Genomic DNA, 24,356 nt, shown 5'->3' with positions numbered 1-24,356 from the left:
ATATAAAGTACTTAGTGCCAAGCACAAAGAAAATTCTCACTAAATGTTGGCTATTATTGCTTTCTTTTTTTGGTGGCTTTAATTTCATTCCTGACCATTTTCTCTTTTTTTTTTAATTCCACCCTTTATTAATCATCTATTGCTGCTGTAACAAATTATTGCAGATTTAGTGGCTTAAACAAAACAAATTTATTATGTACAGTTCTGAAGGTGAAAAGTCTAAAATGGTGTCATTTAAATCATACTTTGAAAGTGGCTCTGTATAGATCTTAAATTTCACAATTAAAAAATGCATTTAAAAAAATGATGTGGCAGGGCTGCATTTCTTCTAGAGGCCCTAGGGGAGAAACCATTTCCATGCTTTCCAGTTTCTAGAGGCTGTCCTTGGCTTTTGACCCCTTCCTCACCATTACTCCAACCTCCCATTTGACTCTGATCATCCTGCCACTCTCTTGTAAGTTTGCTTGTGATTTGATTGGGCCCAACCAGAAAATACAGTATAATCCCCCAACCTCAAAATTCATAATTTAATAACACGCAAAGACCCTCTGTCATGTAGAACAACATATTTGCTGGTTCCAGGATCAGGATGTGGACATTCTGAGGTAACCATTATTCAGCCTACACACCTCCTCCAAGTCTCAAATTGCAGACTGGCAAGACTTAGGTAGGCCCAGAGGAAAGAAACAACAGTATTGGCAGCTAACTTTTTGAGCACTTAATATATCTGGCACTATATAAAGTGCATTAGGTGAAATTATCTCCTTAGGCCTCATAGCAACCCTATAAAACTATCATTTTACAGAAAAGTTAATTCACTTTTCCAAGGTTGTATAGCTAGTAAGCAGCAAAGACTATGCATATCCAGGTAAGTTTGATTCTAGAGTCCTTGCATTTGACAAAGCATGCCTTGGTCCCTAAACCTTAAGCTCTTCCCACATATATACCCATAACTGGCAGGCACTGTGATGTGCCAAAAGAGTTACGCATGCTCCCTGGACACAGAGGCCCTGGAGAATCCATGCCAAAAGGTACACAGGGATGGCAGAGCATCTAAAACATTCTCTAATACTCAAAGTAGGACCCTTGGTGTTACTCAAGAATTTTCTCAGTTGTGGGTTTGGACCTAAAAGCCAAGAAGAGACTACTTAGGCCTGCAACTACATGGGGAGGGAAAGTGGAAAGTCCATTCCTGATCCCAGGCCAGCCCTGAAGTTCCAGCCAACCTCCCAACTGAGTCAGATTGATCCAGAACCTGTGAAACCATACCGGGAAGGCACAGAAACCCATGAGCCCACAGAACAGTTCCTCCTGTACCTCAGCAGTCTACACCAGTACCCAACCATCCCCTACCCTCCTCCCCACAAAAGTTAAAACCCCAACATGTCCCAGGTTTCAACATGGGCTCAGGGGTTTTACAAGCACCCTCAAGGAACAACGTCCTTTTCTACCAGTTCTCATAGAGCAGATGGCTCAAAACCAACTGTGGCTGGTACAAGGCAGAAAGGAGTAAACAAAACAATTGTTAAACACACCAATTTAACTATCCATAGCATTTCAAAACCTCAACCGTTCAACAATTTAGCAATAGCCCTATTTGAAACTTCCTAATGGACTGAGTTAAAGTTACTTGGTTTTACCCAGCCACAAGAAGGCCCAGCCATTTGACTGGGGTGATAAGCCAAGAGGGGATGCAGGATAACAGTAGTCAAGAAAATGGAATCTGGAGCCAGCCTATTTTGACTGAATCCTGGCACTGGAACTTTCTTGCTGTGTGACTTTATGAAAGTTACTCAACCTTGCAGTGTCTTAGTTTTCTCATCTTCAATACAGCTAATAATGGAGGCCCATACTCCCTTATCCAAAATCTGTGGTGCCAACTATAATTCAGAAGTTTTTTTGGATTTTGTAAAAGAAAAGTCAGTGTCTATATCATATATTACATCACACCCCAGTGGGATCTGGAGCAAATTGAACATGCCCATTATTTCTGAAGTCAAAAATATATGAATAGTTCTACCAGGTGAGAAAAATAACTTCATGTCAGTTCAGATCAAGTTTTATAGTCAAACTTAGGAAAAACCTGGTTTTCAGAGCTTCTTTGATTTTGGAATTGCAGGTAAGGGGTAACAAACAGGTCACTAGAACTTACTGGCTAGTGTTGTTCCAAGATTTAAATGAGTTAATACATGTAAAGTGCTCAGAACAGTGTCTAGCATGTACTAAGCACTATATAAGTGTTACCGACAACAACTACTACCACTACTTTTTTCATGTAAACAGACTTGCTGGAGGACAATAAACAAGTAATTTTTGTTTGTTTAAATTTTTATTCTAGCAACATATACATAACCTAAAATTTCCTGTTTTACTAGATTCAAATATATAATTCAGTGCTTTTAATTATATTCACAATGTTGTGCTACCATCACCACAATCCATTCCCAAAACTTTTCAATCAGTCCAAACAGAAACTCTGTATCAATTAAGCATTAACTCCCCATTTCCAACCCTCACCTTGGCCCCTGGTGCCCATATTCTAGTTTCTGACTCTACGAATGTGCTTAATCTAATTATTTTGTATCAGCAAGATCATGCAATATTTGTCCTTTTATGTCTAGCTTATTTCACTGCAATTTTTAATTTATGCCTAAATTTGCTTTGGAGAACAGCACCTTGGAGTTTAATGGATGTCCTTTGAGACAATACTCTAGGGCAGATCTCTCTGCCATTATGGAAATGTACTACCTTTGTGCTGTCTAGTAAGGTAGCCACTGACACATGAAGCTTTTGAGCACTTGAAATGTACCTAGTTAATTTTATTTAATGTTAACTAAATTAGTTAATTTAAATATAAATGCTAATATCTACATGTGGCTTGTGGCTAGTGGCTACAGTAATGGACAGTGCAGCTGTAAAGAGCTGGGCTCCCAATCTTGCCTATGAAAATCTGTTTAAGCGATAACACAGCTGAATTACAGCATTAATAAAAACAAGCCTTAATTCTGCATTCAGGGAGCAGAGAGGACCACATGATACTGGAGAGAATTTTCTTTTCCTTTCCAGGCTCCATGGTTGGTCCATGACAAAGTGCACCTTTGATATCTTCTTCCTTTCTTTCCCTACTCCTCCCATCTTTGACTCTCCTCTTTAGGACCCTATACCACTGGGCCACATGCTTCCTTAAACCCCCATGAATACCTCCCAGCCCTGGCTCCAGGAATACCAAGTTTCCCGATCTCTTGCCTTCCCTCCTCTCAACCAAATTCATACTTGCCCAGTACCAAAGATTTCAACCAGATGTAGGGAGGAAAGCAAATTGATCAGACAAATTCAAAAAAAAAGTTCTACTTTTTCTGACCTCTTCACTGCTTCTCCTTCTGAACCCAGAAGGTCAGTTTTACTTTGTTTTGCTTTATGTCCCACAACAAAGATAGCCCAGGAAGGAGCTGGAACTGGAGAATTTGCTGTCCTGTATCCTGTGTAAGCTGTTTCTCAGCCAGGTATGTGAAGGCAACATATACATGCAGAACAGCCTCACTCTGTGCAAGTCCCTCCCTTGCCCAGGCATAGGAAACCTTTCCTTCTCTCTGCTTTGGAAAACTGTTCCACCATGCATAGTCCTTTTCATTCTTCCTTTATTCGTTTAGCTATTTGTAGGTGACAAATTGCACATCAAACGAGATTTTTAAAGTACAAAACAAAAGCTCAGAGAAGAATGTGACTAAGAATGGCTGCAAACAGAAAAAGAAAACCAATCACCTTCACTGTAATCTAGTTTCACCACAGCCCACTTGAGCATGGAATTTTTAATGAAAAAGGTCAAGCTTGGATTGCATCCAAGGAGTTTAAGTTACTAAAAGGCCTGGAAGAACGTCCCTCCAGTCCAGTCTCGTCTTTTACCTGGTCCAAAGGCATGGGCCAAAGATGATATTTTGTATGGCTCCCAGGTATAAAGAAAATTTCCCCTGTGGGGCTGTAAATGGAGGATAATTGCTAATGGTAAATACCATCCACTTCTCTAAATCCTTCTGATTACCTCCTTCTCCAAAACAGAGATTTGCTGTGTATAATAAAAGTCTTAACACTTAATACTGACCCACAATTATTTCTAGAGGGCCCTCTAGGTGCAAGCATTGTGCCAAGAAAGCCACAGTAACTGCTTTCAGTTCGGGAAATGAGATGTCCACACAAATAACTCTCATAGAAGGCAGAGAGCGGAAAAGCCAGTCAAGGTAAAATGCTGCAGGAATCAGGGCCCAGGAAGGTCAGCTATTTCGGGTTGGGGTATTGGGGAGGGCCTCACAGAAGCAATAAAACTCAGTTTGAAGGATGGTCAGGATTTAGAGTGGTGAAAATTGGAGAGGAAGGGCCACCCAAACAAGAGGAAAGGATATCCTAGATGACAGCATCATCAGGCATTCTTCAGAAAAGTATTTGAGAAGACATGACTTCAAACAACATCCAGATATAGTCCATGCCCTCCCCGCCCCATGTCAACTGGGCACATGGACAGGCACCTAAGGGCCACCTGCATCTCTCTTCCAAGACTGGCTCTCAAAAATTTCCCTTGTGGGGTCCAACATTCTTGGACTGTGACTCCACCCTATCCCTACCCATTTCCACCAGGGCTTCCTACAAAGAAACACATGGAAACACAATGATCATGCCCAAATCTCAATGCCCCACAGGCAAATTCCACATAATGCAAGTGGATTACGAACTGTGTGCAAATAAAACTTTGATGAAGAGAATTCTACATAACATGTATTCCAGGAGCTCACTATTTAAAAGAACACTGAAAAATCTTTAAATGACAAATCTTTCTCACACTGAATAATTCATTGAGTCAGTTGTACCAAGCGTCTCATGGTTTAAATACCCAGCAAGGGGTGTGGGGGTGGGGGCCACAATTTTACACAGCACATTTAACATTAGCCACAGCCGAGGAGTTTCAGCTTTAGAAGTAATTCATTACAGCGTTAAAAGACTGAGAGAAAAGACAGAGCCATTCTTCTAGTTAGCAGTTAGAGCGGGACCAAGTCCAATATTGTATTTTCTAGGACTTGATGTCAATAAATCTCTCCAGGAACAAGCCCTTGAGCACTTTCTTTGAAATACTGTTGCTACGTACCACCACAAAAATAGCTTGTATATTTCTTCTTTCCACACCGTCCACACAAAATGAAGTGGAGACCTGAGGGGAAAATCTGAAGGAGCGAAGAAATCCCTCCCAGGGTGTTCGCAAGCCCATTTGATGTTTAGCCTGCATCCCCTCGGGAATCGCCCGCCTCAGTTCTCCCCAGGGTGAGCAGCGACACAGTCTTCGGCCAGGTACGCGACGTTACGAGGCGCCCCATAGCGGGTCTATAGGACTGAGAGAAAAGTAGCCCATCTCTGACCTTCGCCAATCCTTAGGAGCGCAGCTAGAAGTGCTTCCTCACCTTTCCTCGTCTGGCCAGTCACGCCCGACGCTCCGAATGCAGCGTGCCCCTGAGGACCTGCAGTCTGCGCGCCAGTCGCTAGCGGCGTCGGGTGCCCCCACTACGGTGTGTCAGCGGCACAGAGGATGCCCAGGAGAGCGCAGGAACCAGGCAAGTGCCCGGGAGGCAGAGCCTTGAGCTCGGACCGGGGCGGTGCGCGCCGCCCGCCTCCCCTCAGGCCCCGCGAGCCCGCCCGCTCCGCGTTGCCCAGTGCGCCCGGCCCGGCGCCGCTCCGTTGCCCCGCGCCCTCCGAGCTATACGCCCTGCCGGGACGGCGGCGGCGGCGGCGTGGCCCCCGCCCTGGGCCGGGCTTTCCCAGAACTCGCCCGCCTGCCCTCCTGCCCGCCTCGGGTGAGAGGCTGCGAGCGCCGCCGCGGGCCGCGGGGCCGCCAGGGGAGCGGCCTTTGCCGGGCCCGCCCCCGGCCTCTGGCCGCGCGGGGAAGGCGAGCGCGGAGGGCGGACCCGGCCGCCGCCTCCGCCCCGGCCGCCTGCGGCGCGACCCTAGCCAATTCCGGCCCTCTCAGGGTAACCGCAGCGCGGGACCCGCACAGCAAGCCCTCTGCCCAGCCCTAGGCGGGAGCTGGCAAGAGCGCGGCTGCGTCGCCGGGGTCGAAACAGGGCGGGAACTTCGCACGCCTCCCGCCGGGAGCGCGAAGAGAATTCAATCTCACAACTCTCCTCTGAGTTGGAAACTGAAGCTAATGACAGATAAATGGCTTGTCCAAATCGCTTTAGTGAATGGCAGCACTAAATATCGAATCCGTTGGGTCATTCATTCATTTAACAAATATTTATTGAGCACTATCCATGCGCCAGGCACTGTACCATGCCCTGGAGATACACACCCCTTTTATTGCTAATGGGTACTCCAGTTCTGTGGCCTCTAAGCTGCCGGAAACTACAGCCTCTGCATGAAGCCTCCCTAGTCGTTGGGGAGGTTTTTTTTTTATTTCAGTTTAATTGAGATATATTCATGTACCATATAATCATCATGGTGTACAATCAGCTGTTCACAGTATCATCTTATACTTGTGCGTTCATCACCCCAATCTATTTTTGAACATTTTCCTTACACCAGAAAGAATAAGAATAAAAAATAAAAATAAAAATAGAACACCCAAATCACCCCAACCCATCCCACCCTATTTTTCATTTAGGTTTTGTCCCTACTTTTCTACTCATCCGTCCATACACGATAAAGGGAGTGCGATCCACAGGGTTTTCACAATCATACTATCACCCCTTGTAAGCTACATTGTTATACAATCGTCTTCAAGAGTCAAGGCTACTGGGCTGGAGTTTGGTAGTTTCAGTTATTTGCTTCTAGCTATTTCAATATATTAAAACCTAAAAAGTGTTATCTATATAGTGCGTAAGAATGTCCACCAGAGTGACCTCTCGACTCCATTTGAAATCTCTCAGCCAATGAAGCTTTATTTCGTTTCATTTCACATCCCCCTTTTGGTCAAGAAGATGTTCTCAATCCTACGATGCCGGGTCCAGATTCATCCCCGGGAGTCATATCGCTGGGGAGATTTTTATACCCAGTCATAGGTGAGCCAAATCTTCTTTCTCTTCCCTTTTTACATAGTCTAGGACCATCTTTCTGTAGTTCTAACCTCTCCTTCTACATCCAATCAGAGCCAATTCCTGTGGCCCATACCCTCTACCATCTGTCCTCTCCCTTAGGCCAAATCATCCCTCACACCATGGCCATGTTATTCTTCCTCTTCTGTGGCTTTAATCTGCAGAAATCTTCATTGGCTTCTTACTGCCTTTGGAACTAATTCTCATGATTATAAGAACCCAACATGCCCTAAGGTGGACCATCCCAACATGTCCCTCGGATTCCAACTCTGTACCTGGGTTTAGTAGGAGCCTTCTACATGGAGTATCATCACCTCCCCACACACCCTTTCCTCCTGACTGAGTTTGAGCGTTTGTTTTAGGTCTATCTCAAAAGTGGCCTCCCCTCCTTTGAGCCTCCAGGGCACGGGATGGGTTGAAGCAAGGATGCACAGAAGAGCACCCAAGAATTCTGCCTACTAGAAAAATCTGCCAGTCTGGTCCTTAAACTGTTTTGGTGTTTTCTAATGCCAAGGATTTTAAGGAAAACGAACATTATGTCTTCTCTTCAAAGTTGGTTTAGGAAAGGTTCTGCAGAGGGCTCTAAGGAAACTCTGTTCCTTAAGAGTGAGAAATCTTCGTGCAATGGAGAGTGGTCAATTACTCCAGCCCCTGAGCCTATGCTGTCTTGGACAGGTGAGAGAGTGAAGGAGCAGGAAAAATGAAGCATCATTAACAATAAACAAGGTGGATTATTTGTTTAATATATTTGTTATATTATGGTTTTGAAATTCATTTAATGAAAATAGTAATATCAAACATCATCAATCACTTGGAGCCCCAAAAGACTTGTATGTTTTTAAAAATTAGGCGCCTGGGTATTCAATTGCTACAAACTAGCAGATGCACAAGCAGTTAACAAGGAATCCTCCAAATGACTCACTGTACCGTTAGCAACCAAAGCAAGTCTAGGTCCGCTGAGCAGGAAAGTTATCTTTGTGATAATCAACCCTGGCCCCTCCCTGGAAAGGGGCACCTTCCCCCAATCTTTGCAAAGAGAACAGGTCCAGATCAACGTCTTTTGCTCACTCCCTCGCTCCCTCTCTAAATGAAACTGGAGAGAGCTGTGTCCCTGAGGCTGCCTCACTGCATTGGAATGTCTGAGCTAACAGTGCTTCCAGAGGGTTCACTGCTCTTCTGAACAGCACTGCCCAGACTTTCTGGAGATTTTAATTCACTCCCAACCTCGCCAACAGTTGCAAACAAGGTGCCTTTTTACACCCTGCTCTCTGTTCAGTGAAACACACAGACCATCTCAGTGGAACAATGGTTCCATTCAAGACTTTTTCAAAAGTGCAGCACATAACCTCCACAAAGTGGGCTGCTGCCAGCCATTATCTGGAAGAAGAAAGACTGTCAGATAAAGAGCCTGCAAATTGGGGGAGCACTAGACAGTTTCCATGGAAAATTCAGCTTCGTAAACTAAGTTATCTATATTTGTATACAAGATAATTCTGCATAGTCAAAAATCAACAATAGCAGCCCTAAGAAATAAAGCCATGGAAACGTAATTTAAATATACTTCATCAATGCTTGAAATTTCAGAAGAAAGCATCCATCTCTTGAACTTTTCATATAACAGTCTCCATTCAGTAGGAATTGACTTTTAAAAATGATCAATTTTGGGACTAGGGAATTTAAGTCATACAAATACTGTAAGAAATGGAAACCTCTCTCCATTTTCTTTCTGCCTCCCCCATCCTGTTGTTGTTGCTGCCAACTGGAGGCCCCCACATCCCCTACTGCACATATTACAGAAAAAGATTGGCCCTTTACCACACTCAACAAGCCAGCCATCAGTTAACCCATTTATAAACAAACCTTTAGGTTGGGAACTGAGTAGTCAACACGAGCACCATTGACTCATGTATTAAGCTTTGTTAAGCAGCCTAATTGCCAAGCAGAGGAATTAGCTGACAGATATCTGGGTAATCTCGAAGGCCAGTGAAGGAGTTGACATTTCTTCCCATTCAAAGTCATTGCATCAGACTGCATCAGGCTTACAAGCTGCCTGCAAATAGGCTAGTCAGTTCAGACACTCAAAAAAGAGCCAAAAACAAGCTTTCCAGAGTTATCTCATATGCAAGGTTTAAAGTACTAAGGCAGTTTGAGGTTGGTGAAAAACAGCTCACTTATTAAAGTAATAGGTAGCTCTACTTACTGCTTCTTTGAGGGGTTGGTGGACAGGAGTTGGGGTAGAGAGCATCCAGAGGGAACAATATGTGAAGTACAGAAAGACAATTCTAAAAATTATCTCTCACTATAGCCATTGCTAGAAGACGACTCTGGAGTGATGCCACTTGAGTTGGAATCCCTCCCAGATCCACCCCCTAGGTGAAAGCTCTTGGGCAAGTTACCTCTCTGTGCTTCATCTTCCTCTTCTGTAAAATGGAGGTAATAATAGTGCCTCAGCGTTGTTGGGAGGATTAAATGAGTTCATCTGTATGAAGCACTTAGAACATAGCATTTGTAAATTAAATAAAACCAGAAATTTATTCACATTTATACTTATGGTATTTAAAAACCATGATATCCTTTGAATATTGCAAATATCTTGTTAATGTTTTAATAGAAAATCTATCTTTTTTTTTTTTTTTTTTTTGAGACATTCTAGACCCGTATTGTAATAACTGTTTCAGAGTTGCCATCAGCAAAAGGTGGGTCCAGCTCAAATTATCTCAAGGTACCATATCTAAAAATTATAAAACAACGGTTTGTTTTTTTTAAGTTTCAGCTCTACTGAAATCCCAAAGCATAGGCATTAATGCTAGAGATTTCTCTAGATGTAATTTTTAAGGTTTTATGGGTTCTCAGCAGCCAAAATGTTCCTTAGAGGAAGAGAGCTGTGATATGATCATGGAACTCAAGGAAAATAATATTTGCTTGAAAACCGTTGTCTTTTCTACAAACTTTGCTGGAGTAAGTCTGTTAGGAAAATGGCTGTGGCTTCCTGCTTGACCCTACGTGTTGTAAATTGTCCGTAGATCAAATTGGCCAAAAGTGGAGGGTGAAGGACATGAAGGTAGGTTTGCACAGGCCAATTGAGTCACTGACTCTCCAACTGGAACCCTGGTACTGATTATTTCTATTCTTTGGCTTCTCTGCCACTTCTTCTTCACTACTGACAGCATGTAGAGCTGCTAATATTCTCAAACCCCATTATAAATAACTACCATCCTAAATGCACTATCACATCTTAATAATGATGATAATGATGACAATAATAATGATGATAATAATTATGAGTGCTTACCATAGTGTCATCCTTTTATTCATTCATCCAATAAATGTGTATTGAGCACCTACCATATACCAAGCAGTGCTGTTCTAGGTCTCAGGGATACAGCAATAAACCCAACAGAGGATGTGTGTAATGTTCCAGCTGACCGGCAGTCCCAGCTGGGAGTCCAGCTGATGGCCAGCATCAACCTCAGACAGGTGCATGAGCTTGCCTTCAGGAGATTCCAGTTCCCTTGCCTTTAAGCCAACCCAGCCATAGCAAATGAAGCAGACAGGAGCTATCCCTGCTAAGCTCTGCCCAAATTGCAGAGTTGTAAGCAAAATAAATACATCCATATTTTAAGGCACACGTTTTGGGAAATTTGTTACGCAGCCTTAGTTACTGGAGCAATCGTTACAGATGCTAGGAACCGGGTAGTGTTGATAGAAGCGTGTGAAAGTCTTCCTCTGTATTCATAATGAAATGGTAAACAAGTCTCCAGTAGAGAGTAAACAAGGAGGAAGAGTTGTTGAAAGTTTGAGAGAGAAGGTATGAAATACTCATACCTTAGGAAAGTGGGAGAGAGCTTGGAATAGGGAAATATATTGCCAGACATCAAGTGTGCAATTGTGGTCATAAATGTAAGATGAGACCACAGAACATTGGTTAATGCAGACTATATTTCCTACTATGGTTAGTGTAGGCAGTTGCTTAACAATAAGGAAGCTAACTGACAGAAGAATAGGGAGTTGGTGATAGCTGATTGGCTCGTTTAAATTCTGTTTTCTGGGAAGGTTGGGCATTTACAGGGAATAGAAATTTACTTAGATTTGGGTTTTGCTGATTTGCGGCTTAGCACAAGTGCCTTCATGTTGGGCCTACTAAATTTTATTTATCAATTCATCTGACCTTCAGCCAAGTTGAGGGCTGAGATCAAAATTTAAGGCATTAGCGCCATTCAGTTACCATCTGCTGGCTCTAGGAGATTAACGTTAGGTTATAGATGTCAACGGGTTAGTTGTTTTTGCTTTCTTTGTGCTTCTATTTTTCTAGGTGGACAGATACCATTTGGCGAGATGGCTGGGTGCAACCATTTAAAACTTTTGAGAGGATACAGCACACCAGGGAAACTATTATGATTACTACAAGTAGTAAAATGCCCAATGTTTGGAGTATTCTTTTGAGCCAAAGACTCCAGAACCCAAATTGACTGAAATTTAAAAGATCAAAAAATAATCTTGAGTAAGAATTTCCTTGTTTGTACCCTGTGGCTTGTCTGACTATTTTATGTAACTGTTTCAACTTCCCCAGAAGTGTTTATTTAAGTATAGCAGGTGGTATTGATGACAGCCTAAACTCCTTTTTGCTCAGCCAGCAAGGAATCAAGCACAATCCTAAATAATTTTGTTGCACGGCAAAAGCCTTTGCAGTGGATTTATCAAATTTTCCTACTTTTACAGACAAATTTCTAATCATATTTTCATTGTTGCTAAGTCCTAACTAAGGCAATAGGGGTCTAATGAAAGATGCCTGTTCGGCATCATGACACTCTGTTCCAGTTTGCTAATGCTGCCATTATGCAAAATATCAGAAATGGATTGGCTTTTATAAAGGGAATTTATTATTTACAAATTTACAGTTCTAAGGCCATTAAAGTGTCCAAACTAAGGCATCAACAAGAGGATACCTTCACTGAAGGAAGGCCAATGACGTCCAGAATACCTCTGTCAGCTGGGAAGGCATGTGGCTGGTGTCTGCTGGTGCTTTGCTCCTGAGTTGTGTTCCGAAACGGCTTTCTCCATAATTTCTCTAGGCTTCTCTCTTAGCTCCTCTGTCTCAGCTCCTGCGCATCCTCGCTTCTTTCTCCCAGGGCATTTCTCTCTAAGCATCTGGGGGTCCTCTCTTAGCTTCTCTGGGGCAAACTCTAGGCTTCATCTCTTAGCTTAGCATCTCCATACATCCTTCAGTCTGCATCTCCAAGCATCTCCAAGTGTCAGCGTCTGTGTCAGCTCTTAAGCTCTCTTAAGTACTCTTGTGAACTAATCAAGATTCACCATAAGTGGGCAGGGCTCACACCTCCATGGAAATAATTTAATCAAAGGTATTGCCCACAGTTGATTGAGTCATCTCCATGGAAACACTCAATCAAAAGTTCCACCCAACAAGACTGTATTAAAAGATCATGGTTCTGGGGTCCATAACAGTTTCAAACCGGCACACACCCCCTGGCAATTTTTGTTTGGCTTGGGAATGTAAATTAAGTAAGGTAGTCCAGTGTGAAACTTGAGATTCATTATCAGTTTTGAAGGGAACTACTGAGAGGCCCAAACCACATTATACTGACACGCACTATCCATCTATACATTGAAATGCCCAGGCATATGGACAGTGTGGGTCACAGTCTCAGACCCTTCCACAAATGAAAATATAATCTAAAGGTGCACCCATGAGGGCTTCATTATCTGTTTGGGGAGTGCTCAGGTTGGCTGTTTCTAACCATGTGTTGCTTATGGAATTATCACAATATGCCATATCTAAAAGGGGCCAAAATATCATTTTTAAGTGGAGCATTAGGCATAGTGGAAATTGTCCTGTCAGGTCTCTTGGATTATGATATGAGGACGGTGGTATTGTAGTGAGAGTAATCTCTGGACCATGGCATTTGGAATCCATTAAAAATTGGTCAATGGAAGGATGACAGGATCCCCTGTATCATGAACAGATCAAGGTTTATGCTAGCAGATCCAGCAGTCGCTTAGATCCCTCCCTTTTGCCATGGCCTTAGAAAAAGCGACTGATGGTATTATCTTTCTACACCATGGCAAAGAGGAAGGAAAAGGCAGATAGGAACAGTTTAAACATTTTTGGTGGTAACATTTTCTAAGTAAGATGCAAAATGGGTGTGGAAGCAATAGAACTGCAATAATAATTAAAGAATGAGCTGATAAGGAATATAACAGGAACATAGGGGTTCATGAGTTTTGTTCTGTGACCTTGGGTATAAGCTGTTCACTTCCTGAAGCCATCTACTTCTCGTCCTAGTAAATTTTAGTTGTATGTCTTCAGTTTGGTCACAGGTTCCAGTTGTTGGAAGGTAGAACACTTTTAAGTTGTGAGACTTGAATCTAAGGTTTAATCCCTTCTAGTTTGCACTGTCAGAAGTTAAGAGTACTTGGAAAGTTGCCTTTTAGCATGGTTTAAAGACTGTTTTGTGTTGATGTTGGTTGCAGTATACTCAATTGCTGGAAGTTAGGGTGTGAGGAGTCAAGGGAGGTTAGGATCTGGATATAATCTTTTGCATAAGTAACTACAGATTTACATTGTTGAGCTATCTCCTGCCAGGGAAGCCCAGGATGAATGTTAAGATGGAAGCCAATCAACATAGGACCTCCAGTGATAATTTCACAGGGAGACAGTTTATGTTTCACAAAAGGTGTGTTTTGAATGGCTGTAAGGGCCAGTGGATGAACTTTAGGCTAAGGTAACCCAATTTCCTTAGTTAATTTAGACAGCTTAAGTTTTAATATGCCATTTGTTTTCTCCACCTTCCCAGAGAATTGAGGGTGGTAGGCATAATGATAATGCTAACAACTTGTTGGTAGAATCCCAGTTAGTGCTTTAATGACCTGCCCAGTAATATGAGTGGCCCAGTCATTAAAAATAATTGAAGGCATTCACAGGCAGAGAATATATTTTCAAAACATTTTTTAGTGACTGTTATAGTATCTGCCTTATGATAAGGCAAGGCCTCTGTCTATTGAAATATTTGAGTCTAACTGATATTATGAATTATTTTAATTTGGTCTTTTTAAAATTTAGGTTATTTATTACTGTGCCACATTTATTAATATAAATGCAATATTGTTTATGGGCAGCTAGGGTATATAGAGCCTGTCTGTTTTGTAAGAACACTGGTGCTAGGCTTTCTTTTTTTTAATGCAATTTTGAGATATATAAACATAACATACAATCCTTCAAAGTGTACAATCACTTGTTCACAGTATCATCATATAGTTGTGCATTCATCACCATAATCAATCTTTGAACATTTTCATTACTCCAAAAGATAACATAAAAATTAAAATAAAAAAGAACATCTAGAACATTCCATTTCCCTCCTCCCCCATTGTTGATTTACTCATTTTTTAAATTAAATTCAGTTTTACTGAGATATATTCACATACTATACAATCATCTATGGTATACAATCAACTGTTTACAGTACCATCATATAGTTATGCCTTCATCACCCCAATCTATTTTTGACCACTTTCTTTACACCAGAAAGAATCAGAATAAGAATAAGAAGTAAAAGTAAAAAACAATGCGCAAATCATCCCCCCATCCTGCCCTATTTTTCATTCAGTCTTTGTCCCCATTCTTCTACTCATCCATCCATACACTGGATAAAGGGAGTGTGATCCACAAGGTTTTCACAATCACACTGTCACCCCTTGTAAGCTACATTGTTATACAATCGTTTTCAAGAGTCAAGGCTACTGGGATGGAGTTTGATAGTTTCAGGTATTTACTTCTAGCTATTCCAATACATTAAAACCTAGAAAGTATCATCTATATAGTGTGGAAGAATGTCCACCAGAGTGACCTCTTGACTCTGTATGAAATCTCTCAGCCACCGAAGCTTTATTTCATTTCATTTCACATCCCCCTTTTGGTCAAGAAGATGTTCTCAATCCCATGATGCCGGGTCCAGATTCATCCCCAGGAGTCATGTCCTGTGTTGCCAGGGAGATTTACACCCCTGGGAGTCAGGTCCCACATGGGGGGGTGGGGGAGGGCAGTGAGATCACCTGCCGAGGTGGCTTAGCTAGAGAGAGAGAGGGCCACATCTGAGCAACAAAGATGCACTCAGGGGGAGACTCTTAGGCACAATTATAAGCAAATTTAGCCTCTTCTTTGTAGTAACAAGCTTCATAAGGGCAAGCCCCAAGACAGAGGGCTCAGCATACCAAGCTGTCAGTCCTCAATGTTGTGAGAACATCAGTAACGATCCAAGTGAGGAAGTCCAACACTTCCGCATTATCCCCCAGCTCCTCAGGGGGGCCCTGCATATATAGTTTTATTCTCTGCCCAAATTACTTTTGGGATGTGTTGCTATTTCATTCTAACCTATACAAACCTACCATATCTCACTTCCTATTCAAAGTTTCATGTAATTGTGGTGTTTGAGCAAACTGAGTGTAGAAGTTCTATTGTTTAGGAAATATAGATCCTGCACCAAATAAACATCTCTTCCCTTGGTCTCACATGGAAGTTGAAGTTTTAACATACATTCAGTTTCAATCTTTATCCTTTGGCCTGATTTGCCTTAGTCTTAACCAGATCTGCTTCATTCATATCTCTAATTGAAGTCTGGGTTCTTTTTCAGCTTTTTTTTTTTTTTTAAACAGTTGCTAAAAATATGCGTTAATACTGACATTCATATCTGCCGAGCTCTAGCTCTGAGTTTCAGGTGTCACACAGATACCCAGTGTTCCAGAGACCAATCAGGTTATACACAAAGGGATCAGCATCTCAGAGTTTGGAGATAGCCATTACAATTCAGGAATAGATTTGACTGCTGTAAGAGCTTACAATCTAGGGGGACCATTACAATAATCATTTACCTGTTATGCTGTGCTCTAAGATTCAGTTCTGAGTTTACACATTGTAGTTAGTCCATATTGGTGAGGCATTATAGTGTTTGCCTTTGTTTCTGGTGTACTTCACTCAAAATGCTGTCTACAGGATCCATCACCTCATGGCGTGTCTCATACCTTCACTCCTACTCGTAGTTGCTCAATATTCCATTGTGTACATACACCACAGTTCACTATTCCGTTCCTCAGTTGGGTGGACCCTTAGGCCACCTCCACCCATTGCAAATCATGAATACTGCCTCCATAATGTCCATTCATGTCTCTGCTCTTGGATCTTCCAAGTACATACCCCATAATGAGGTTACAGGACCTTATGGCCCCCACATACTTAGCTTCTTGTGGAACCACCACACTGACCTCCAGAAAGGCTACACCATTCTGCCTCCTCCTCAACAGTAAATGGGTACATCCCTCTCTCCATGTTTTCTCCAGCACTTTTACCCATATTTATATTTTTTCCTACAATTTTATAGAGATATAGTCACATACATACAATTATCCACAGTGTACAGTCAGTTGTTCATGGTATCATCATATAGTTGTACATTTATTACCACAGTCAACACTTGAACATATTGATTACTATGAAAAAGGTTTTTTTTTGGCAAATAATAAAAAAAAGATGATAAAAAGAAAAATAAAATGTTATACAATACAATATAATAGTGAGGACAGAAAACACCACCATTACCAAGAGTCCCATATCTCTCCCTTATATCCCCCTCTCATACACAATTAGCTTTGGTATGTTGTCTTTATAACATTTAACATGTTACAATGTTACTGTTGACCATAGACTCCAGTTTGCTTTGATAATGTTTTTTCCCAAATACCATCCCTTTTTCAACACTCTGCATGGTTGACATTCATTTGTTCTCCCACATGTAAAAACATTTTTATATTTGTACATTTAGCAACAGTCAGTGGCCACTCCATTTTTTGCCAAGTTATACAGTCCCAGTCTTTATCGTCTTGCTTTACCTCTGGTGTCATACATTCCTTTATCCCACCTCTTTCAACTTTACTGACAGACATCTTTGTTCATGTACTTAGAATATTGTGCTACCTTCACACAGTATTATGTTATCTATTTCTGGATCTATACAATCAATCCTGCTGAGCATTCTGTAGTCCTTCAGCATCAAATGGCTGATCTCTACCCTCTTTCTATCTCCTGGTAGCCTGTGTTATCAGCTTTTGCTCATTAATGTTAGTTCATATTGTGAGACCATACACTATTTGTCCTCTTCTAGCTAACTTCACTCATCATAATGTCCTCAAGGTTCATCCACGTTATTGTATGCTCCATGTCTTTGTTCTGTCTTACTGCTGCATAATATTCCGTCATGTGTGTATACCACAGTTTGTTTATTCACTAGTCCATTGATGGACATTTGGGGTGCTTCCATCTCTTGGCAATCGTGAAGAATGCTGCAATAAACATCGGTTTACAAATGTCTGTTTGTGTCTTAACTTTCAGTTCCTTTGTGTATATACCTTGGTGCTAGGCTTTTAACTTCAGCCTGGAGGACACAAAAAGAATGTATGGTGGTTTTGAAGCTCTGTTTTATAACCTTAGATGTATTTATAACTAGATTGAGGTCATATGTTCCTAGGGAAGTTATGATGATGCTATGAAAGAGTGGAACTCTGTATTATGGTAGGTCAAAGGATTGGGGTTATTAGCCCTCTTTTGTCAGTTTTAGGCCTGTTATACAAAAGATACTAAGCTAGCTTTCTTACTGGCAGATAATATATGCGAGATCATGGTATTTAGTCTAATTTACAGGTAGGTAATAAAACCATGGAATTATCTGCAGTTTATGAAGGGGATGTAAAATAGCTCAGACGATGAATGGGAGCAAGCAGAATCTGATAACTCACAGGAGTGTAATATAGTTTTCTATTGAAATAAAAATTTCTTTACACTTATCCTTCTTTTGATTAAAGATAACCATTAAAAAAAAGGCTGGTTTCATTAGATTTGACCTGATTATTTATACAAGTGTAGCAAGAATGGTAATTTACTGTACAGACTCTTTTATGTTTTCTTTGCTGATAGTTTTTATAAGGAACTTCTGATTAGACTTTTAAAAGCCTCTCAAGATTTGCCCTTCGTAAGACTGTTGCTGCAAAGGAGAGGCTAGGCCTCCCTATAATTTTGCCTAAGAGCCTCCTCCCGAATGCCTCTTTGTTGCTCAGATGTGGCCCTCTCTCTCTAGCTAAGCCAACTTGAAAGGTGAAATCACTGCCCTCCCCCCTACGTGGGATCAAGACACCCAGGGGAGTGAATCTCCCTGGCAACGTGGAATATGACTCCCGGGGAGGAATGCAGACCTGGCATCGTGGGATGGAGAACATCTTCTTGACCAAAAGGGGGATGGAAAGGAAATGAAATAAGCTTCAGTGGCAGAGAGATTCCAAAAGGAGCCTAGAGGTCACTCTGGTGGGCACTCTTACGCACACTTTAGACAACCCTTTTTAGGTTCTAAAGAATTGGGGTAGCTGGTGGTGGATACCTGGAACTATCAAACTACAACCCAGAACCCATGAATTTTGAAGACAATTGTATAAAAATGTGGCTTATGAGGGGGGACAGTGGGATTGGGGGGTGCCATAGGGATCACACTCCTGTTTGTCTAGTTTGTGGATGGATGAGTGGAAAGGTGGGGGAAGGAAACAAACAAACAAACAGACAAGGGCGCCCAGTGTTCTTTTTTACTTTAGTTGCTCCTTTTCACTTTAATTATTATTCTGGTTATTTGTGTGTGTGTGCTAATGAAGGTGTCAGGGATTGATTTTGGTAATGAATGTACAACTATGTAATGGTAGTGTGAACAATCGAATGTATGAGTTGTTTTGTATGACTGCGTGGTATGTGAATATATCTCAATAAAATGAATAATTAAAAAAAAAAAAGCCTCTCAAGGCTAGGAAGCCAAGTTAAGAACTCAACACCAGATTTTTTTTTTTTATATCTTCATTTTATTGAGATATATTCACATACCATGCAGTCATACAAAACAACTCATACATTCGATTGTTCACACTACCATTACATAGTTGTACATTCATCACCTAAATCAATCCCTGACACCTTCATTAGCACACACACACAAATAACAAGAATAATAATTAAAGTGAAAAAGAGCAATTGAAGTAAAAAAGAACACTGGGTACCTTTGTCTGTTTGTTTGTTTGTTTCCTTCCCCTATTTTTCTACTCATCCATCCATAAACTAGACAAAGTGGAGTGTGGTCCTTATGGTTTTCCCAATCCCATTGTCACCCCTCATAAGCTACATTTTTATACAATTGTCTTCGAGATTCATGGGTTCTGGGTTGTAGTTTGATAGTTTCAGGTATCCACCACCAGCTACCCCAATTCTTTAGAACCTAAAAAGGGTTGTCTAAATTGTGCGTAAGAGTGCCCACCAGAGTGACCTCTCGGCTCCTTTTGGAATCTCTCTGCTACTGAAGCTTATTTCATTTCCTTTCACATCCCCCTTTTGGTCAAGAAGATGTTCTCCATCCCACGATGCCAGGTCTACATCCCTCCCCGGGAGTCATATTCCACGTTGCCAGGGAGATTCACTCCCCTGGGTGTCTGATCCCACGTAGGGGGGAGGGCAGTGATTTCACCTTTCAGGTTGGCTTAGCTAGAGAGAGAGGGCCACATCTGAGCAACAAAGAGGCATTCGGGAGGAGGCTCTTAGGCACAATTATAGGGAGGCCTAGCCTCTCCTTTGCAGCAACCGTCTTCCCAAGGGTAAAACCTACGGTAGAGGGCTCAACCCATCAAACCACCAGTTCCCTATGTCTGTGGTCATGTTAGCAACCATTGAGGTGGGGTAGGCCAATACCCCTGCATTCTCCACAGGCTCCTCAAGGGGGCACTACATATTTTTTTCCTTTTTTTTTTTTTTACCCTTTTTTCCTTTTTAAATCAACTGTATGGAAAAAAAAATTTAAAAAACAAAACAAAACATACAATTAAAGAACATTTCAAAGAGACCATAACAAGGGAGTAAGAAAAAGACAACTAACCTAAGATAACTGCTTTAATTCCAACCTGTTCCTACTTTACCCCAAGAAAGTTACATAATATAGCAACATTTCTGTGAACTTGTTCCTACTATATCCATCAGAAATTAACAGACCATAGTCATTCCTGGGCATCCCCAGAACGTTAAATAGCATATCTGTTCTTTTTGGATTACTGTTCCCCCTTCCTTAATTGCTCTCTATTGCTAGTTCCCCTACATTCTACATTATAAACCATTCGTTTTACATTTTTCAAAGTTCACATTAGTGGTAGCATATAATATTTCTCTTTCTGTGCCTGGCTTATTTCGCTCAGCATTATGTCTTCAAGGTTCATCCATGTTGTCATATGTTTCACGAGGTCGTTCCTTCTTACTGCCGTGTAGTATTCCATCGTGTGTATATACCACATTTTATTTATCCACTCATCTGTTGAAGGACATTTGGGTTGTTTCCATCTCTTGGCAATTGTGAATAATGCTGCTATGAACATTGGCGTGCAGATATCTGTTCGTGTCACTGCTTTCCGATCTTCCGGGTATATACCGAGAAGTGCAATCGCTGGATCGAATGGTAACTCTATTTCTAGTTTTCTAAGGAACTGCCAGACTGACTTCCAGAGTGGCTGAACCATTATACAGTCCCACCAACAATGAATAAGAGTTCCAATTTCTCCACATCCCCTCCAGCATTTGTAGTTTCCTGTTTGTTTAATGGCAGCCATTCTAATTGGTGTGAGATGGTATCTCATTGTGGTCTTAATTTGCATCTCTCTAATAGCTACTGAAGCTGAACATCTTTTCATGTGTTTCTTGGCCATTTGTATTTCCTCTTCAGAGAACTCTCTTTTCATATCTTTTGCCCATTTTATAATTGGGCTGTCTGTACTATTGTCATTGAGTTGTAGGATTTCTTTATATATGCAAGATATCAGTCTTTTGTCAGATACATGGTTTCCAAAAATTTTTTCCCATTGAGTTGGCTGCCTCTTTACCTTTTTGAGAAATTCCTTTGAGGTGCAGAAACTTCTAAGCTTGAGGAGTTCCCATTTATCTATTTTTTCTTTTGTTGCTTGTGCTTTGGGTGTAAAGTCTAGGAAGTGGCCGCCTAATACAAGGTCTTGAAGATGTTTTCCTACATTATCTTCTAGGAGTTTTATGGTACTTTCTTTTATATTGAGATCTTTCATCCATTTTGAGTTAATTTTTGTGTAGGGTGTGAGGTAGGGGTCCTCTTTCATTCTTTTGGATATGGATATCCAACTCTCCCAGCCCCATTTGTTGAAAAGACCATTATGACTCAGTTCAGTGACTTTGGGGGCCTTACCAAGATCAGTCAGCCATAGATCTGAGGGTCTATCTCTGAATTCTCAGTTCGATTCCATTGATCTATATGTCTATCTTTGTGCCAGTACCATGCTGTTTTGACAACTGTGGCTTTATAATAAGCTTCAAAGTCAGGGAGTGTAAGTCCTCCCACTTCTTTTTTCTTTTTTAGAGTGTCTTTAGCAATTCGAGGCATCTTCCCTTTCCAAATAAATTTGATAATTAGCTTTTCCAAGTCTGCAAAGTAGGTTGTTGGAAGTTTGATTGGGATTGCATTGAATCTGTAGATGAGTTTGGGTAGAATGGAAATCTTAATGACATTTAGCCTTCCTATCCATGAACATGGAATATTTTTCCATCTTTTAAGGTCCCCTTCTATTTCTTTTAGTAGAGTTATGTAGTTTTCTTTGTCTAGGTCTTTTACATCTTTGGTTAAGTTTATTCCTAGGTACTTGATTTTTTTGGTTGCTATTGACAATGGTATCTTTTTCTTGAGTGTCTCTTCAGTTTGTTCATTTCTAGCATATAGAAACATTACTGACTTATGTGCATTAATCTTGTATCCCTCTACTTTGCTAACTTTGTTTATTAGCTCTAGTAGCTGTATTATCGATTTCTCAGGGTTTTCCAGATAGAAGATCATATCATCTGCAAACAATGACAGTTTTACTTCTTCTTTTCCAATTTGGATGCCTTTTATTTCTTTGTCTTGCCGGATTGCCCTGGCTAGCACTTCCAGCACAATGCTGAATAACAGTGGTGACAGCGGGCATCCTTGTCTTGTTCCTGATCTTAGAGGGAAGGCTTTCAGTCTCTCACCATTGGGTACTATGCTGGCTGTGGGTTTTTCATATATGCTCTTTATCATATTGAGGAAGTTTCCTTCAATTCCTACCTTTTGAAGTGTTTTTATCAAAAATGGATGTTGGATTTTGTCAAATGTTTTTTCAGCATCTATTGAGATGATCACTTGATTTTTCCCTTTTGAATTGTTAATGTTTTGTAATAAATTGATTGATTTTCTTATGTTGAACCATCCTTGCATGCCTGGAATGAACCCCACTTGGTCATGGTGTATGATTTTTTTAATGTGTCTTTGGATTCGATTTGCAAGTATTTTGTTGAGGATTTTTGCATCTATATTCATTAGGGAGATTGGCCGGTAGTTTTTCTTTTTTGTAGCATGTTTGCCTGGTTTTGGTGTTAGATTCATGTTAGCTTCATAAAATGAGTTAGGTAGTGTTCCATTTTCTTCAATGTTTTGAAAGAGTTTGAGTAAGATTGGTGTCAGTTCTTTCTGGAAAGTTTGGTAGAATTCCCCTGTGAAGCCATCTGGCCCTGGGCATTTATTTGTAGGAAGCTTTTTGATGACTGATTGGATCTCTTTGCTTGTGATGGGTTGGTTGAGGTCTTCTGTTTCTTCTCTTGTCAGTCTAGGTTGTTCATATGTTTCCAGGAAATTGTCCATTTCCTCTACATTATCCAGTTTGTTGCCATACAGTTGTTCATAGTATCCTCTTATAATTTTTTTAATTTCTTCAGGATCTGCAGTTATGTCACCTTTTTCATTCATTATTTTGTTTATATGGGTCTTCTCTCTTTTTGATTTTGTCAGTGTAGCTAGGGGCTTGTCAATCTTGTTGATCTTCTTGAAGAACCAACTTTTGGTGATATTTATCCTCTCTATTGTTTTTTTTGTTCTCTATGTCATTTATTTCTGCTTTAATCCTTGTTATTTCTTTTCTTCTACTTGGTTTGGGATTGGTTTGCTGTTCATTTTCTAGCTTCTTCAGTTGATCCATTAGTTCTTTGATTTTGGCTCTTTCTTCCTTTTTAATATATGCATTTAGTGCTATAAATTTCCCCCTCAGCACTGCTTTTGCTGCATCCCATAGGTTTTGGTATGTTGTGTTCTCATTTTCATTCGTCTCTATATATTTAGCAATTTCTCTTGCTATTTCTTCTTTAACCCACTGATTGTTTAGGAGTGTGTTGTTTAACCTCCAGGTATTTGTGAATTTTCTAAGTCTCTGATGGTTATTGACTTCTAATTGTATTCCATTGTGGTCAGAGAATGTGCTTTGAATAATTTCAATCTTTTTAAATTTACTGAGGCTTGTTTTATGTCCCAGCATATGATCTATTCTGGAGAAAGTTCCGTGAGCACTAGAAAAGTATGTGTATCCTGGTGATTTGGGATGTAATGTTCTGTATATGTCTGTTAAATCTAATTCATTTATCAGATTGTTTAGGTTTTCAATTTCCTTATTGGTCCTCTGTCTGGTTGATCTATCTATAGGAGAGAGTGATGTGTTGAAGTCTCCCACAATTATTGTGGAAACATCAATTGCTTCCTTTAGTTTTGCCAGTGTTTCTCTCATGTATTTTGTGGCACCTTGATTGGGTGCATAGACATTTACGATTGTTATTTCTTCTTGTTGAATTGCCCCTTTTATTAGTATGTAGTGGCCTTCTTTTCAACACCAGATTTTATCTGTAATCCAGAAAGTAATTTTCTTAACTGACCTTTACTGACCTAGTACCTACTGAACTAGGTACTAGATTGGTTTTTCCAAAAGGGTTTTTTGTAAACATTGCCTTCATAAAATTAACTTTAGTTTTTAAAAATTATCGGGTTACATCTGATTAAATGAACATCATTTTTATACATGATATTCCAGTTAAAGCTTTGCTTATATAACCATAGCTCCAATTATGTTTTTTTTGTTTGTTTTTTTTCATTGAATTTTATTGAGATATATTCACATACCATGCAGCCATACAAAGCGTACATTCAGTTGTTCACAGTACCATTATATAGTTGTGCATTCATCACCAAAATTAATTTTGGAACATTTTCATTACCACACATACAAAAATAATAACAATAAAAATTAAAGTGAAAAAGAACAATTAAAGTAAAAAAGAACACTGGGTGCCTTTTTTTTTTCACCCCCATTTTTCTACTCCTCCATCCATACACTGGACAAAGGGGGAGT

At 40.6% G+C, this 24,356-nt stretch overlaps 1 protein-coding gene across 6 annotated transcripts in view; it reads right to left on the bottom strand.

Annotated features, from left to right (window-relative positions):
• Positions 1-5,982, bottom strand: part of PLCE1 (phospholipase C epsilon 1) — a 331,768-nt gene extending 325,786 nt beyond the window's left edge. For 4 of the 6 annotated variants that reach the window (XM_037803855.1, XM_037803859.1, XM_037803860.1 and 1 more), the window contains exon 1: positions 5,445-5,981. The gene's annotated coding sequence lies outside the window, so the exon portion shown is untranslated. Of the gene's footprint in view, positions 1-5,134 lie in introns of all 6 variants that reach the window. The other 2 variants (XM_037803858.1, XM_037803856.1) reach the window with 2 other exon arrangements.
• Positions 5,983-24,356: the final 18,374 nt, after the last annotated feature.

Source organism: Choloepus didactylus, chromosome 15 (genome assembly GCF_015220235.1).
Source record: "Choloepus didactylus isolate mChoDid1 chromosome 15, mChoDid1.pri, whole genome shotgun sequence".
NCBI classification, from domain to species: domain Eukaryota; kingdom Metazoa; phylum Chordata; class Mammalia; order Pilosa; family Megalonychidae; genus Choloepus; species Choloepus didactylus.
This window is presented reverse-complemented; position numbering and strand designations above follow the sequence as displayed.